We start from the raw sequence: 17,242 nt of genomic DNA, 5'->3' as shown, positions 1-17,242 counted from the left end.
TGTGGTATATAATACTTTCTCTGAGAAATTTGGTTCAACTGAGTCCTGTTGAGGCATTTTGAGAAAATTCATATCTTCCTGAGGTAGTTTTTCTTTTGAATGAAGATATTCCCATGGTCAGTAAGTGAATGTGTTTCTTATTCCAATTCCTCTGAAGAAGTGAATAATTTGGTGGGAAGTCAGCCAGCTCTGTTGGGAGGGGTGGCAATTTATAATTTGTGAGTTAAACAGGATGGTCAAAGTATTGGTCTCAAAGGCAATCAGAGGAAATGGAAGGTATCAGAAGTCGTCTTAGCAGGCTTTATCATGTACACCGCAGAAAGGAGGAAGGGTTGGAGGATACAAGCTTGAAAAGATGATGAGTCTAGCTAAATTAACAATATGTAATATAAAATCTCTATCACAGCCTGTCTATCAGGAGCCCGAGGGTATATAACCTTGTATCTTTTCTTGTAAACTGTGTCAATAAACATGTATTATCCCAACCCATCACCCCACCTTAACTAACCAACAAACATATCTAAGGTTGATTTACTTAGGTATCAGAACAACTGTTTTCCTTTTAAACCTGAACCATTTTGTAAGTAGAGAAAGGGCACCTTGTCCTAACATTGATATTGTGGTGTTAGTGCTCAATGCTCATAACATAGGAGAGTTCCTTTGCTTAAGGAATTTGAATTTGGCTCCAAAAACTTCTCCTTCATGATCTACATAGAATTATACACTTTGATATATAAAAATCGAGTTCCCCACTCTCCTACTTCATTCTTCTGGGACTTCTACTTTATCATTCTGTGTTTAAGCACAGCCATAAGTGTGGCATCATGGTATATTATGCCCCAATACCATGTTATTTGTTCCTGTTACTTGAAACTCCAACTTCATGTGCTACACTCTTACTCATTCTTCAAGATCCAACTTAAGCAACTCCTGTACTGTGAAATCTTTCCTCAGCTTGCCAGATGAAGTTAAGAAGTTAGTTATTCCTAGCTTTGTGACAACCCTGAATCCTATATATTTTTTCTATTTAAGCACAGATCATACTCAATTGAAATTATTTGATTACTTGCTTGTTTGCCTTCCTAAACTATGATTTTCCCTGCACTATTAGAAAATATATGATTAATGATCTAAAGTTCAATAAAATATGATGAATAAGTGAAGATAAAATGGAGAAAAAGGTAATGAAAACAGGAAACAGTATTTATTCAATTAAACACTTATGTAACTAAACACTTAGAAAGGATAGTCATATATTTGACTATAACAGCAACTATCTAGATTTACTGCAAAATAAAATGTAATTCAGTTTAAAGAGAAATCTAACATGTGAAAGAAGTAGATTCAAAGAAAAATACAAAATTTCATCAGTAGCAGTTGTGATCGTTGTAAGGATCAGCTCATAATCCAGCCCATGTGTATTGAATTGTACTCTGAATCCTAGGGATAGAGAAGAAACCATGAACTCTTTATTTTTTTAAAATAACACTCATTTTAGAGAGCTTATGGTATGAGAACATAATTTCATTTTGGCTCCCTCTTTGTGGCAGGCAAAACAATCTGTTTGTGTGTTTATTTATTAATTTGTTTACTTTTTTATCTGTTTAGTCACAAAACACAGAAAAGGGGCTTACTTGTTTTCTTTCCAGGCTTTCTCTGTCTTCTGTGAAGGCTTGCTTTTCAGAAATACTGTGGTTGTTTTCTAAGGTTCCTGTTTGAAAAATACAACTGACACATACCGAGAACACACAGAATGTCTCCTGGCAAAGTGGAAGGGTTTCTAAGTCAAGAAACATAATATAGATGGATTGCTAGAATCCTTTTACATGGATTGCTAGGATCCCTGATTGGTACATAAGAAGGTCTTTATGTTGAAGATTGTATGTGTTTATACTCATTTTCTTATGACAATCAGGAAGAATTAAGCAACATTGATATTTATTACACATACACTAACATAGTAGTGTATGTGTAATTTATAAATTAATGTGTGTGTGTATTTGGGGGCATGCCAATAAAATTTTTTAGATTTTTTTTTTTTTTTATGAATGAGGGCATGTCAATAAAAACTTTTAGATAGTGCTAATATGCAAAGTTGTAGTCACTGATATATACAGAATAGAGAGTTACTAGGAATGTGGTAATCAAGTCCAGAAATATGATCAATTTCCTGATCTAGTTATATTCAAAATATACAGGAATATAAATATTATATAAAATTGCATTTGTTTTCTTGCCTGAGTATTACATTATTGCTGCTGTTTATGTTGTTATTTAATTATGATGACGATGATGATGATGGTGAAAATGATGACAACAATGATGCGGGTTTTGGGAATACTTCTTCCTCAACTTTGATGTGTCTACTTCACAAAAAGCAAAATTGTTATGCTTCTGGACCTTTATTTTGTCCTTTCTATTATTGATGCATAATGAAGAATAAGTGCATGTTTGGCTCCCTCTACTCATTTTTTTTTTTTTTTTTTGCACGGGGGGGAATGCATCTTCTCAGCAAGATCACAAGGTATATCTATTCTTTGATGTCATAGGTTGATGCAAACACCTAATTGCCTAATTCTGGGATTTAGTTAGAAAGCCCATAGGTCAATAGAATTAAAATCTTATTTTCCAATCTGGACTCATTTAGTTAAAAATAAAACAGTTGTTTTGCTTCATCTTTACCCACTAAATGGTCGAATGCTCTAGATTGGATGCTCTCTCTGAGACTTCAACAGTAATTATGATGTTGATCTAAACTGAATAAACTCTCAGGTAAGAAGATGAGCACAAAGTTTTACCTACATCTTCTTCAGCAGGAATCTGACTAAATTAGGCACACAAAAACAGTGGGAACAGAAATTATTTGACATGGATTCTAAGAAAAGTAGTTAAAAGTGGTGTGAAGGGCTTTAGCACTATTGAGTCTATTGTTATCTGTATTAGATTTCTATTGCTGTTGTAGTAAATCGCCACAAAATTAGTGGCTTAAAACAACACACATTTATTATCTTATAGGTCTGGAGGTAGGAAGTTCTAAAATCAAGATGTTAGCAAAGGCTGAGTTCCTTCAGAATTCTCTAGGGAAGAATGAATTTTCTTGCCTTTCCCAGCTTCTAGAGGTCACCCATGTTCCTTGGTTCATGGGCTCTTTCTCCAACTTCAAAGCTGGCAGTGTAGAGTGTTCAATTTTTTTTTCTCTCTCTCCCTGACCTCTTTTTCCATGTCACTTTTTTTTTTTAAGACTCTGATTTCCTGCTTCCCTCCTTTAAGAGTTCTTATAATTATGTTGGATCCATCCAGGTAATTCAGGAAAATATCCCTATTTTATGATCTTAATCTGACCTGCAAAGTCTTTTTTGCCATGTAAGGTAACATATTCATATGTTTCAGGGATTAAGAGGTAGCAATCTTTGAGGACTATCATTCTGTTTATCATACCATCCTTTTAATAAGATGGTAAATCCTTTAAGAATCATTTCTTGCAAATAGATTTAATGGAAAATTAGAATATATGAAAGAATAAAACCATGACCAAATGTTTATTCAAGCTTAGATTTTATTTTTATATTTTAACTTTTCACTTGAAATAATTTCACATTTATATAAATGTTGCAAATATAAATAAAATATTTACTTCCCATATATCCTTCACTTGGCTTCCCTAAGTGATTATATTTTGCATAAACACATAAAATTATCAAAATTAGAAAATTATCATTGGTACAATGTATTAACTAATTTATTGGACTTGTTCAAAATATATTTGTCCCACCAATATCCATTTTCTAGGCCTGGACCATATCAAATATCCTATATTAAAATTAGCAGTCTTATTAATCTATTTTAAGATCCTTAGCTTTTCTTTGCTGTTCATAGCCTTGATATTTTGAAGAGTACTGGTCAATTCATTTATAGACTGTCCCTCAATTTGAATTCTCTGATTTCTTCATGATTAAGTTCAGAAGTGATGTTGTGCCTTTCTCAGCACATCATATCAGAGAGTATATGATATATTGACCACCAATATAGAATTTAAAGAGTCTTTCATTCAGTTAAAAAAAAAAATAAGTAAAAACTTACTACAAATATACAGTAATCAAGTCAGAGTTATACTGGAAAAACAAAAGATGTGTAGGTCAATGGAATAAAACTGAGAGTCCAGAAACAAGCATCCACATTAACAGTGATTTGATTTTTGAAGAGATTGTACCAAGGAAATTTAATGGGGCAAAAGAATGGTCTTTCAACAAATGGTTCTAGGAAAACTGGATACCTACATGTAAAAGAATGATGTTGGACAATTACATCATACAGAAAAGCTAACTCAAAAACTATAAAAACTATAAAAAGTGTTCAATATAATCACCCATAAGAGAAATGCAGATCAAAAACACAATGTGATACAACTCACACCCACTAGGATGACTATAATCGAAAAGTCAGATAATGTCAAGTGTTGCCAAAGATGTGGAGAAACTAGAACGCTTATACATTGCTAGTAGAAATACAAAATTATGCACTCACTTTGGAAAACAGTCCAGCAGCTTCTCAGCATGTTGCACATGGTGTTATCACCATATGATCCAGTAATTGCACTTCTAGGTAAGTACCTAAGATAAATAAAAACATATGTCTATACAAAAACGTGTTCATGTATATTCATTACAGCATTGTTTATAATAACCAAAAGTGAAATGTCCTTCAACTGGACATATTGCAACCAAATGTCCATCAACTGATGCAATATGGTATATCCATACAATGAAATATGATTTGTCAATTAAAAAATGAAGCATTCTTATATGCTGTAACATAGACAAATTCTGGAAATACTATGTTAAGTGAAAGAAATGAGTCACAAAAGACCATGTATTGAATGATTTCATTTACATCAAATGCCCAGATTAAGCATATTTACAGAGAGAGAAGGTAGATTAGTGATTTCCTACAGCCGAAGTTGGGGATGGAGTGAGACAGTGATTAGGGAGAAGTGGGAAGTGCTTGCTAATAGGTACACATTTTCTTTTCGGAGTGATGAAAAGCTTCTAAAATTGATTATGGTGATGGCTGCACAAGCCTGTGAATATACTAAATCTACTGAATGTTACAACTTTAGGTGAATTGTACAGTACGTGAATTATATCTCAATGATGTTGTTATACTAAAAGACAAAAATTACTTGTATCTTTCTCAACATTCTTTGCTCTATTACCTTTAAATTTTTTATTCCTCAAACATATTCATTATTTAATTCAATAAATATTTATTGAATGTATACTGTGTGTTAGGAATTGATACAGTCATTTGGACTACAGGAGTGAAAATTGAGGCAAAAATTACTGCTTTAAGATTACATTTTAGTGAGGCAGATAGAACATGATCAAGATTAGAAGTATAAATATCATGCTAGATAAAGATATTACCTAAGAAGAAAAATAAATAAATTAAGGAAAGGAGAATTGTTCATGCACAAAACTTTAGACAGCATAGCCAGGGAAAGTCTCACTGAGAACATGGTCTTTGAAGACTGGAAGGAAATGAGGCAGTGAGTCCTGGATTTATCAGGGGAAAGAGAAAAATAGAGGAGACAATAAGTGTAAAGTCTATGAAGTCTTTTCAGAACTATTAAGAGAACATTGTAGCTGAAGAATAGCAAGTGAGGAAAAATAAATAGTAAATGAATTTAGGAAGAAAGTGTTGACAAAATTACATAGAGCTTTGTCACTTATGATAAAGATTTAGACATTTTTTTCGATTGAAACAAGAAAACATTGGTAGATATTTGTTATAAAAGTGATGTCATGTATATGATATTTTTAAAGAATCGATCTTATTCTGGTTTCAAGGATAGTCTGTAGCAGGGTAAATAAAGCCAGAGACCAGTTATGAGGTATTTGTGTAATAGTGGAAAAATATATTATCTTATATCGAGGTTATGGTTCTGAACCCAACACACAGAATATAGTGTGAATGGTGCTCCTTGGAATTTTGCCACATGAAGACTTTAGTTAATGCAGTTGGTGTAAAGGGGCCAAATTCAAAAATATTTTGAAAGTAGAACCAACCAAATTTATTTACAGATTATCTGTGGAGGAATTTGTGAGTAAAAGAGAATCACAAAATGTGATCTTAGGTCTTCAGCCTGAGCTCCCCTAAGAAAGGAGTTGTCATTTCTGAAATTGTAGGAGAATCATGTGCATAGAATATCATGAGCTCAGTTTTGTGCAAGCTAAGTTTAAGGCATCTATTAGATATCTAAATGAAGCTGTCTTTGCAATTAATAGATGAAGTTGAGGGAAGAAGTCTGGTCTGGAGACATAAATTTTGGAAATATCAAATTGATGCTATTTAAAGCCAACAGCCAGAATGAGAACATATTGAACTTTTTAAAATTCTCACCAAATTAATCACCTCTTCTATTAGACTTTCTCTATTCCTTCAAACTCTGTTAGATGCTCCTCCCATGCATTTTTTTAGTGATCAGTACAGCATACTGCAATGCCATAACATTCTTATATGCTAAATGTTGTGTGTGGTGGGAATATGCACCACCTTATTATACTTCGGTGTAAGCTTTATTTCCGTATAGCTTTTCACAGAATAAGGTATTTATAAATATGTATAAAATGGATGAATGAAGGAATTTTGAAGCAATCTACAAGTTCTGAGATAAAAGGGAGACTCTAAGAAATGAGTTTATAATTAGTGTAATGAATTCCCTTATGAGATTACGAGAATCTCATCACTGAAAGTATCCAAGTAAAATGTAAAATATTTAATTTCTGTCAAGAATCTTGTAAAAGGCAGTCTTGTGCATTATGGACAGTAGCTCTGAGAAATCTAGCAACTCTAAAATTTTAATATCTATGAATCAAATGAATTTATTAGTAGGGCAATGAAATGAGTGAATAATACAAATGTAGGAAGATCCACTAAAATAAAAGGTAGTGATGTTAAGGTGTCATCTGCATGTCCAGCTGTCTTTCTAAGAAAAGGCATCAATAAAATGTTATTACCCTGGCAATTTCATCAAATTCAATGTTGCATCTCTCAGCCAGATCCTCAAGGATTTAAAGATGCTTAATTACGCACAGAGAATTCACAAAAGACTTGATATTGTATTAATTTATTATACAATGAAAAATTGAACTGTCAAGGGTATAAGATAGTCAAATAAGTCTGAACAGTTTTCTCTGTAGGAAAGCCATGAGGAGAATGAATTTAGCAAAATAACATCTTGTTTAGCAGGAACAAGAAGTCATCACAAGAAGAAATATAGGTTTATCATTTGAACGTTTCCATGTTTGTTCAGGCTTGGATGCTCTAAGGTCAATCTTCTCAATAGGATGAACTTCCTCTCAGTACTCTCTCCTATAGAGGTGTTAAGAACTTTGCCTCTGGCTGTTGCTTTTCTATGTTCCATTTCTTCCTAACACTGCTCTGATTAACTTGTTTTATATATATATATATACTGACTTCAGTTTAATCTTGCTCTTCTTATGAAATATTCCCTTTTGTTAAACCATTTGTTATAGTTAATGTACAACGTTGTGTTAGTGCCAGGTGTATAGCAAAATAATTCAGATAAACATATATATATGTGTGTGTGTGTGTGTGTGTGTGTGTGTGTATGTGTGTGTGTGTGTGTGTGTGTATATATATATATATATATATATATATATATATATATGCAGTGTCTTTACCTGCCTATTCTTAATAGATGAGTTGAGTTTACAGTCTTATTTTCAGGGAGGAATGAGTTAATGCAGCTGTCCTGCTGTCCATTCAATTTTTTTTTAAAAAGAAGACACTCCTAGAAGCAAGAAAACAAGGCAGGGAACCATGTTCAGTCTCCTTTTCTGCTGGACCTCTGCATAAAGAGGAGGGAGAGACTTCACCTCTGTAATGATCTCAGGATCTGTTCTGGCTAAGGGTATTCTATAACTAATAGAGCTTAGGATCTTTGAGGCATGAGAATGTCACCAAAGCACACAACTCCATGGAATTAAAAATAGAGATGTTTTGGGACTTCCCTGGTGGTCCAGTGGTTAAGACTCCAAGCTTCTACTACAGGGAGCATGGGTTCGATCCCTGGTCAGGAAGCTAAGAACCCACATGCCACATGGTGTGGCCCAAAAATAAATAAATAAAAGAAACCCTTCTCTAGAGTGAGCACTCACCAAACCCACTGATTTATCACTTAAAAAAAATAGAGATGTTTTATAAATTAACTGCTCCTTATTGATAAGAAAATCTTCAGACTTAACTCAGACTCCATCTATCTGGGCCAGAGGTGCATGCCATACATAGTAACAAGAACCTGGGGAGCCATCCTCAATGTCATAGATGTATTTCTGCTTCTTCTGAGCTTCTAATTTATGGTATCTTTGAAATTACTTAGTAAATCTTGTTACTGGGTAAGGTATTTGATTTGTGTGTGGCTGATTTAACAATGAAAACCTATGAGTTAGATCAAATGATCGAAAGAGATATCTTATTCCTTCATCTCTAATATGTAGAAGAGTGAAAAGGGAGATCACTTCATTATTACCACTATGTAATATCTCCAAGAGTTATATCTGAAAGGGTTTTAAAATATATATATATATATATATATATACACACACACACACATATATATGTATGTATGTAATTCAAATAATAGAATGGGACCATTCATCCTATGACTAATACAAAGAAGTTCAAATAAATTTGAATGGTTTTATTAGGTAATGTGATGTAGAAAGGTAATATAGACAGTATTTGATGTTTATAGAACTAACCACACTGCTCTAGCAATATTCATTCTTTGAAATCCTGTATGCTTTGAGTGCCAGCTCAATAATATTTGTAAGAATATGATCTTATTTACCTATAATGAGATGCATTACAAAACTATATAGCATTTTAACTTCTTTATGTACTACAAAGCTCATCATTCCTCCTTAATTTACAGCTCAGTAATCAAGACCCTTACAATTTATGTACATTGTTCAATATCACACAATTATTAGCACGAGGGACAGAGCTATATCCCAGATTTTTGACTTTTCTCTTACTGTTACCTCCACTATAGCAAAGTATAAAGCACAAAATTCACGTTTGAAAATATCATACTAGTGAAGGGTGGGTCTATAAGGAAAAATGTAAAATATGTAAAAGATTTTTCTGATGATGTTTTGTTTTCTTTTTTTTTCTTCTTTTCTCTTTGAAAAACAGTGTTTTGTTGACTCTCTCACCCTTCTAGATATGTTACTGTGTGATCTGTATCTAGAAACCATAATAAAATTTGTCAGTTTTCTAGGTCTAAGCAATTTGCTTAAACAGTTTAATCTATTTGTAAGAACTCATCAGCCAACCGTAAAGTTTGCAACTTCAAATTGCACGTCAGAAATTTATTAAAATACAAGATTTGCTATAAAAGTAAAAATGATAACAATAGCAACCAAAGCAATTGAAATATAACATGTAAATATATTACAGCTATGTTATTAGGAAAATTATAATTAATGATGTGTCAAGAACTTTCAATAGGAGATCCATTTTTCAGGGTGTTTATAAGTTAAACATAAAATGATTAATTCTGACAAGTATAGTTGTTTACAATAAGAAAACATAGACATTTTCTATGGCTGTACAAAATAGAAATTATCTTCAAAAAGTAGTTTATTTTTTCACTAGCAATAAGGTGGTTTATTGAATATATATATAATAAGCTATTATAGTTAGTAGGTCTAGATATTTTAGTGAATTAAATTTTAACTTAATTTTATATTTATTCCCTCAATTAGCTGTTCATTTCTATGTTTAATTTAAAACATAAGATCATATAAAGTTATATTTGAACCAAACCATATAGTGTAAATTTAGTGTGGATGCAACAAGCCTATCTCATTAAAAAAGTTTCATTAACAATATATATACATAACTTTGAGGTAACAAATCTCCCCCAAAAATCTAACATTTGGCAAATAATTTAGATTTAGAAAACAAGTCCTAACATCCCAAAATGAAAACAAAAACACTTCCTTAAAAATCTGCAAAATGTTCAAGAAATCACCTCACAAAAGAAGATATAGGAATGGCCAACACATTAAAAAGTGATCAGTGTCACTTGTATCAGGAAAATAAACACTGAAACTACATTTTATTACCATTTGAAACCAACTGTAATGAATTGAAAAGAAAGACTGACAACACCAAATACCAGTGAGGATGTAGGACATATTTTACTGGTGGGAATGTAAGTGCTTACCTATATTGTAGAACTCCTTTTGTGGATTTTAATAATTTTAGAGATGTTTAGCCAAGAGAAATGAATATAAATATTTTCAGAGAAATACTGTAGTCTTATTAATTTAAAAAATCCAAATATCCATCAAAAGGAAACAAATTCTCATTCTGTCAAATATATTATGCTATTCAACAACAAAAAATAATTTGATATGCACAAAAACATGAGTGAATCTCACAGTCATTAAACTAAACAAAAGAAAAACTGACATAAATGTATTTATACTGCAGCATTACATTTATATAAAGTTTAAGAACAGGAAACATTAACCCTTGTGATAGAAATTAGAAGAGTGGCAGTCTCTTCAGAAAGTGAGGATGACAATTTGACTAGGAAGGATACAGGGGCTTTCTTGGGTAAGAAAAATGTCATAACAAGTGTGATCCAAGTGTGGTTTACATGAATGTATACCTTTGGCAAGACTTACTGAATTTTATGCTTAAGATCTATTCACTTAACATAGATTATACTTCACACTTAAGAATACTTGTTCATCTTTTGTCTTCCAAAATAAATTGTATTTTCATGAAGGCCAGACTTATACTGCATTGCCTAATATAACAACTTATGTATAGTGACCAAGTGTTTATTGAATCAATGGATGAGTTTGATGGACTGATCTTGATGAACAAAGAAGATAAGTTAATTATGACATGTGTTTTTGGTCTGACAAAAAGTGGATGGATATCAGAATTAGTCAAATGCATTTGATTTGAGAAATACTGGAGGAAAATCTAGTTATTTTGAAGAGATAAGTTGCGTTTTGAATATGTTGACTTTAACGTAAATGTATGGCAACCATAAGATATTACACAAAATATGTATCTTAATTTATATTATTTCTATGATAATAATCCGGAGAGCAAGCAGATATTTCAATCCAGCTCAGTCATTCAGAGTTGCATCTTTTTAGCAAAGATATTTGCTGAGACTAAACATAGGAAGTATCTGCCTACATTGGGCATAAGTGTAATATCACTTTCCTTACCCCAATGCAATTTTGACAGAGAATTACTAAAAATATAGACAAATGAGCCTAGAACATGATCAAGTTGAAAATTAGTTACTGATTAAAAGACTTAAAAGAGCTCTGTTTAAAAAAAAAAAAAAAGAATGTACTAAATTTGCAATAAGTAAAATAATTCCTCTAGTTAAGTTCATTAAAATTAACTACTGAACATTCACTAACCTTTCAATAAAGATTACTTATTGCCTAATAATTTGCAGAAATGACACTATATGCTGAATAATATGTAACCCATGTTTCTAGGGATTGTTGGGATGAACTCCATTATTCATTCCACCCAAATGATTGACAGATATAAAAAATGAGAAAGACTCATTCAAGACTTTTGGCAAATAGAAACAAAGAAAAGCTATTCTCTTTCCGTATAAGAAGAAAGGAACACATTTCCCAAGTTGCTACTGGCAGCCAACTTGTGACTCTAAAAGGAATTAATATTCTTACAAAGTTAACCCACAAAATGTATCTTAAAATTGTGTGAAATAAAATATGGCTTTCTGATGTTTCTGCTAACCCACAGAATCAACCAACATTTGAATGTATCTTACCTGTAGAATTATAATTGGAAGTAGCAATTCCCTTATTGGTTAAAAAGCATGTCAGAATTTCTGCTATGTACAGCCAGAAATATCCTAACTGATCCAGTTAACATGATGCTCATATTACTAAAAAGAAAATGTGTACTCACTCTTTAATTACAATGACATAATGCTACTGTGGGAAAGACCAAGTACCCCTAAAGTGTTTGTTATCTACTTGTAATCTTGTTGAAATAACCCCTCCTGAGTTGTCAAGACTCAGTTAGCTGCCTTAAAGACAAGTCCCTCCAAAACACCCTTGACAAATCATTGAGCAAACACAATCCTGAATGAAAGACTGAATGTATGCCCATGACTCCTTTCCTTCCAGCTAATTTTCTGAATTTTGACTTTGACTGATTGCTCACATCCTTCCCTAGAACTAACAGGTAAAATCCAAGTTTGATTTAATACCCCAGTTAAACTCAGTCACACCAGAAATCTAAGCCTCCCTGACCATTCACTTTTCACACAGATCCTTATCCTCATAATACTCTGTACATCTCCCAGATATGGCCACATCAACTCCATTCTTGCCCATACCAAACATTTTCTCTGTCATCAGTCAACAATATTTCTCATCAGAAAACTCTATATCTATACACATTTTTATAAAGTTCCCTTCATATTCTTCTTTTAATTGAAGCATATTTGTCCCCTTAAAATACTATTTTCCCTATACCCCTCAAAATTATAGGCTATTTACATCATTATCTCTTCATATTCCCATATACTTTGAGGCCTAGATTTGAAGACATTATTCATTTTGCAATTTATTGCTTTTTACCAAACTACTTTTCTTCTTCACTCCTTCAAAACCCTAAGACATTTCAAGCATATATTGTCAGATTCAATACATTTTATTTTCTAGGAGTCATCTTTTCTGAAAACAAGTAAAGATCAGAACATGACAAAATATTATAGTTTCAAAATTCAGATCCCTACACACACACACACACATACACACACACACACACACACACACACACACACACACACGAGTAGGATAGGGGGTCTTTTGTCAAGAGACAAAATAATCAACAGAATCAGATTCAGAGATGACCAAGAAGTTGGAACCACCAGAGAGAGAGACTTTAAAATAAATATAATTAACAGGACAGAAGACATAGTGAAAAAGATGGGTACCATATAAGAACAGATTCAAGATATTGCTTTATAACTAAAGTAGCACATAAAGTATCTCCACATGAATCAAAGCCATTGAGTTTTGACATACTCATGACTATTCATAAGAGTGTGAAATTTCAGAAAATTGGAACCAAAGAAAATCTTGAAAAGTTCTTGTAAGTTTAAAGAACAAACAAAATCAAAGATGTTTGTGAGTGTATGTGTGTTTGTAATTTTATTGGATATCCTGTGTAGACTAAGAGAGACTGAGGTAAATATTATTTATGTCTGAGAATAAAAACACCTCTCTTAAGGCATTTAGAGTGGGATCAAATCAATCTAATCAGGAGTTTAGATGGATTTGAGCTTTGTTGCTTGTCTGGGTATCTTCAGCGTACCAGAGGGTTCAGATTTCTCTAATGATTCCATGTAATTATAGTATTCTGGAGGATTTTTCTTGATATAAAAGTTTGTTCCACCCTCAGCTTTGAGCCATTCTTATATGTTTGCCTCACAGAGGGTTCTCTCTCCATGGTTTTTCCTCTCCTTCAGATTTACACCACTGTTGCTCATTATTAGGTACTTGCTAGGTTTGAAGTAAAAAGGCAGAAGAGGTTCCTGTTATTTCTAAGTTATTTTTCTCAACTTTAGTTTTGGGTAGTCCATGAATGCCTGGCTTCAGATTTAGGATTTTCTTGCATTTCGGCTGCTCCTCATCACAGTTAGGTAATTATTTCTTGTAACTCTGTGCAGGAGGAGCAGACATTTGTGTATTTCCCCACACCACCACACTAATTCCTCTTCCATATCTGCACTGTGAAGGTAGGCTCTCTCCAGTTTTTTCCCTGTCCCCACTCATTCTTGTGAGTAGCTAGTGAAACTCTGTCAAAAATATCTTTGATTAGGTTTAAACTTCTTCTGTGTGTTTCTCAGAATTTCTATAATAATATGCTAGCCCATATTAGTAAATGTTATGTCATTTATTGAGTACTAAATAATTTATTGAGTATTATATATTTTTAAAATTCTACCAGAAACTAAAGAGTAATAACTGAAAAAGAATCATAGATATTTCAAATACTAGTTCTAAAAATGAACGTAAAGATCATTTATTTTAACATCTACTGAATTATTGTCCATATATATTAACATATTTTAGGACAAAATATTTGCATATTTTAAACATATATAAATGTACATTTTTTAAAACTGTCAATTTAAACAAAGTTAAATATTTTTCTTTATCTCATGATTTTAACATTTAATGCCCCCCAAGAAATACCACAATATAGATATTTTAAGCAGTGTTTGTCAAAATCATTTGACTAGAGAATTCTTAACTTTCAGAGAAAATTTCTACTGAACAATTGGACATTTATTGGAAGACACTGATCTAGTCTAACCCCTTCATATAAAAATTTGCATGGTGAAGCTCAGAAGGTGAGGTTCTTTGAGGAACTAAGTTGCAATATATAAAATGCTTAAATAAATATTAGATCTGATATATCTTTGAATTTGTGTAGCATTTTATAATACCCAAAATAAGGTCCCTTAGTTTACCACTAAATCTACAGAAAAGTCATAAAATATATTATTATCAGTTCCATTACAAATATTACTATTAATTCCAAACTAGTTTCAAAGAAGTCAACAGACTTATCCAAAGTACTAGTTCTAAACAAATAGCAAAATTTCCAAGAATTGAAATTATCCTTTCTTATTCATTTTATTACAATGAATGGATTTTTCTGAGAGAGAGAGAGATATTTCTTTTCTATAAGGAAAAAAAGTTTCTGCAAGCTAAAATGATTTAAGAAGACTTCATTGCAAATTGGCAACAGTTACTGGATGAGTTGCACTTGGACAGGTAGAGAAGAACATGCTTTATGCAAAGAGCATAGTATAAAGAAAGGCATGAAAATAAGAATAGAATGGCAAAAGTGGAGGAAAGTGAGGCAGAAAATGTAGCTAGAGTGCAGTGGGCATAGGCTCCACAGGAGATAAGTTTGGGTAGACCAGGAGGAGCTCTGCTAAAAGATACCTAAAATAGTGCTAAAACATTGTTTTTAAATTTGAACAGGAGGGATAGGGAAGAAGGCATCCTTTTTTAAACATTGATGTTGAATGCAAGATTAAAAATAATGCAATTAAAATCATGAATGCAGTAGTTAGACTAAGGATTACATTGCAAATTTAATTCCTTCACAGTACTTTATAAATTTTATCCTCATTATTCCTGGTGGGTAGAATTTTGTCTGTGCTCAAAGCCCCTTATTTCTTAAAAAAAATATACTTGTGGTATTTGTAAATCCATTCATACGATTTTGAGTAATAAGTAACAGGAAAACTTTGTCCATTTAGAAGAAAAACACTTCAACTCTTTTTTTTTTTTTTTGGTATAATTAAAAAACAAAAACAAAAGCTGAAGCTGAAGCTGAAGCTATAGAGCTCCAAAATTGGCAAGAGTGCAGTTTTTACTAAGGTAGGATAAATTATACCATATTTGAAGAAAATTGGTTAAGTATTTTTGGAAATTTGAGGATTTAAGATATGCATTAGAATATGTATAAGGAAAATGTTATTTCTGTTCAATGGCTACCTCAACTATAGCCATTTAAGAAAGTATCAGCTCAAAATTTTTCAGTAAAGATAGTTTTTCTGGATTAGGTCCAAATTATGGATACTAAAGCAAAAATGAATTTTCTATGTGTAAATGTGCATCATCAAAGGGAGCAATTATCAACTGAATGAACTAAAGATTTTTCCTTTTTTCTTTATAAACTGCCAGTAAAATATAATACATTTATGTAGAATATTCCCACTCTAAAACTTTCAGTGTGCTTCAACTTCACTGAGGTAATATTTATATGATGCTGTTGTTTGAAGAAGGGATTTGTGGATGTATAAACCAAATTTGGCTGTAGTTTTAATATGGGACCAGAATTTTCCTTACCAATTCTTTCAGGTGTTTTTGTATGATTTACCCTACAGAAAAGAGATATAAAAAGTCTCTTACTCATTCATGCCATTCTGAGTTTCGCAACGCTTATTTTTATTCAGCACCATTAGAGCAAGTCACTTTGTAGTTGAAGAATACAAGGCTTATTAAGCATAAATAACTTGGTCAAGGTAATGAAGGTAAAAAGAAATAAGACCAAGATTCAAATCCTCCTCTATTTGATCATAAAGTCCAAGCTCTTCTCATGACCAGAGATTCACTGCATAAAAAAGAAGTGTAATGTGCCTTTGTCTTTTTTGAACATTATAATTTATTTCAGTGTGAAAAAGTTGTGTAAAAATAAACACTACAATTTAGAATATATTTAAATACTAAATTGGATGATACAAACATTAAATGCTATTAATATTTTAATGGGGGACATAGTGAGGGCTGGTATACTCTAACAAGTCTAGTGAAGTGGGTGAGACTTGCTCTGTTGTACAAAACTTGAGAATCATTTAGAAGAGTAGAGAAAATATAATTGTTAATATTTATGTTTTCCCAAGAATATGCTCTGATAGTTAATTGCCATCTTCCTTCCTTCCGAGATCACTGCATAATCTTATCTGGTGACCCAGATTACCCTTTTTATCCATTCCCCTAAGTTTGGCAAAAGAGACCCCGTGATAGTGATGCCCACACCCTTGTTATGGCACTATTGGTTCCTAAGGTGGCTTCACCACAGAAATAGTATGTTTATGTGTATGTGAGTATGATACCTCCAAAGGATGAAATCTTTTTGAGGACAAGGTCTATACCTTCTTCGGAAAAACTCTGTATACTCAAGGACTAGTATAATTTGTGATATTTAGTCAATAGGAGCCCTAATAAAGGTATCTAATGGATTGAACATAAATCACTGGACTTCTGACCCCTGTTCTAAGTTGCAGAGGCCAGGAAATAGGGTTGCTACTTAAGCAAAACATAACAAGACTAACATCAACTTTATGATCTATTGAGTATATCAAAGAATTGAGGTCACATGGCCTTAATTTGGCCCAAATTCTAAGGGAAGAGAGGTAACTGGAGGTGTGGAGGGGTGTTGCTTAGGAGCCATGAGCCTGTACTTACTTACAGGATACAACTAGATATAAAAGAGTTCATCTAGAATAGTTCACTAGTTGGTGAGTTGGTGAAGGCCACGTACAGAATGGCAGGGCTGTGTGAAACAAGATAATCACAAGCATTTGAAGACTTTAAAGCATTGAGGGTTATCT

Source organism: Globicephala melas, chromosome 8, assembly GCF_963455315.2.
Source record: "Globicephala melas chromosome 8, mGloMel1.2, whole genome shotgun sequence".
Lineage (NCBI taxonomy): Eukaryota > Metazoa > Chordata > Mammalia > Artiodactyla > Delphinidae > Globicephala > Globicephala melas.
This window is presented reverse-complemented; position numbering follows the sequence as displayed.